Source organism: Frankliniella occidentalis, unplaced genomic scaffold, assembly GCF_000697945.3.
Source record: "Frankliniella occidentalis isolate FOCC.00 unplaced genomic scaffold, Focc_3.1 Scaffold89, whole genome shotgun sequence".
In the NCBI taxonomy this organism is placed as follows: domain Eukaryota; kingdom Metazoa; phylum Arthropoda; class Insecta; order Thysanoptera; family Thripidae; genus Frankliniella; species Frankliniella occidentalis.
Window position 1 is genome coordinate 503994 of NW_026267218.1, and position 2389 is coordinate 506382.

Genomic DNA, 2389 nt, shown 5'->3' on the forward strand with positions numbered 1-2389 from the left:
GAGGTCAAACAGAACGGAAGCAGGCAAGTGTAAAATGAAAACTATTACAAAAGCGGAACCAGTTGCTTAATCCCTTTAATGAGCGCGGCGAGATGCGGTGCGGCGCTGGAGGGGCAGCATTAATATTTATTGATTTACGACACAGTGGTCATCGTCGTCATCGTGTGCTGCGGCTGCCCCATGGGCTGCCCCCGCCGCCGCCGCCACGCCCCGCCTGCGGGCAGGTGCTGGTGCTTCCACACCGAGACCTGCTCACTCCACACAAACCAAACCCAGCTGGCGCACACGATTAGTTTATATAAAAGGTCAGTGCTGCGCGCAAAGTGCACCACACGCAACCACGACCGTTCCTCCGCCGTGTCCTCATCTTCCTCCGCTTCCCCAACAGCAGCTCGAGGAGATGAATGAGTATCGCTCTTCACTCTGATTAGTTCCGCTCGCAGGTCCCGATCGGCACCAATAATCGATCACCGGCGTAAATAAGCAAACAACACAGCTTTGGGGCGGAAAAGCGTCGCGTAATGGTGATGGGGGAGGAGGAGGGTCCTAATCATATCGCGGCCACGATGATAGAGCCATCCTTATAGGATGTCTATCACACCCGCACCGGGAGGGAGGTAGGGTAGGCCAGAGAGAGAGAGAGAGAGAGAGGGGGGGGGGGGTCCTTTTGTGACGGCTTGCACACAGCAGAACACCCCATCGATCAATCACGGGCGCCGATTGGCCGCACGACAAGGCGGGCCTATTCAACACGACAGTTGCCCCGTCTCCCTCCTCTCTCTCTCTCGCTCTCTCTCTCTCTCTCTCTCTCTCTCTTTCCCTCTCTCTCTCTTCTGACCTGCCCCCGCGGCGAGTGCTTATTCGGCTTATTCGAAGAGAGGAAAGTCAACCCGTGTCGGCCTCCTCCCGAGTGTGTCACCCGCCGCAGCCAGCCGCCGCGCCGTGGTGGTGAGGAGTTCCAGAAGGGCGAGAGTAACTTGAGCCCTCAATAGGTAACCAACCAGCCCGCTATAGGTGGGTACTCCCGGTTCTCTATTTCTTCCCCCTCTTCTCTCTCTTAGTGTGACTCACGCTGAGGACATACACCTGAAGATTCAGGCTAGCGCACTATGAGAAATTGGTCAGAGGAGAGGATTATATTGTCATCCAAACCCACTGTCACTCATCCCGATGCAAATAACATAAATAGCGTGAGTCGGCACACACACAGCGAGAGAGAGAGAGGGAGAGAGAGAGAGAGAGAGAGAGAGAGGATTGCACACGAGGTGTCTGACTATCCATCAACACACCACCATAAAAAGCCAAGGGCACGGCACCCCCCACCTCGAAGGTGAAATCACAGATTCCAATACTTAGTCATTGATTCGGGGAAGCGCTAGCGAGGCGGGCGGGGCCCCGGGTGGCCCCGGGCCGACTGCTGCGGGGGCAACGGGCGATATAAAGGGTTAAAAAAAGAAGGAGGTTATACGGGTAGGGCCGTGCAGGTATATAGGTGCGGAAAGGGAAGGGGCGGAGTAGAAAAGAGAGAAAAGTAACAAAATAATACGGGCGTCGAGTGATCTCGTAGGAGGAGAACCTGTTGGCACGGCTGTGCCCCCGGGGTCATGCCCGTGACTGATCACCATCAGGCCACAACAATTTTCCATACTCGAACTTGTTTTTCTTTATATATTATCGTTACAACTGAGCCTCCGCCCGCGCGCGAAGATAGCCACACGTTCAAACAACGCGATGATAAATCGAATGTAAATCGGGTCTGACAACGGCATTGTGTCGCGTTGGGACCCCGAGAGCCCCCCCGCGGGGGGTGGGGGCTCAACGCTTAACACGCAGCCACGCCCAACGCAACGGCATCTCGGTTCTCGAATCACAACTCAACATTTACAGCATTGCAAGTCTTTGACATTTAACTCTTGTACGAAAAACCAAGGAAGCTGAGACCATGAACGCGTTATTTTTTAACGTGTGGCGTTCTGTGACAGATTGACTCCGAAATAGCCGGGGCCGTGCCACACTCTTGAATTGGCAGAGTCGCACACATGGCGTGACGAGAGGAGGGCCCCCTACACAAGAGGGGTGTGACCCCGCCGGTCCAAGCAGGGCGACGCTAATGCGGAAAAATGAGAAGAATACAAATATCTGATATCAGCATCCGGTCCGGAGCCCGTCCCGCCCGACACCTTGGAGATGCGGCCCGGAGATAAGCCCTGATACTTGTCGCCGCTAATAGTTTGTGACAGTGACGCTTGTTAGCTGCCTGCTGGCGTGCGTCTCTGAGCCACACGGCCTCCGCTGCTGATCGGATCAGTCGCGCATGTAAATGTATTGGATGACTAGGGATTAGTAACATGATCAATGAAGGGCTGGCCCCCGTGGCCCCCGTGGCCCC

General features: G+C 55.3%; 1 protein-coding gene across 1 annotated transcript in view; it reads right to left on the reverse strand.

Annotated features, from left to right (window-relative positions):
- The window catches only part of LOC113209361 (T-box transcription factor TBX20-like), an 84358-nt gene that overhangs the window by 19387 nt on the left and 62582 nt on the right, over positions 1 to 2389 (reverse strand). The window lies entirely within an intron of this gene.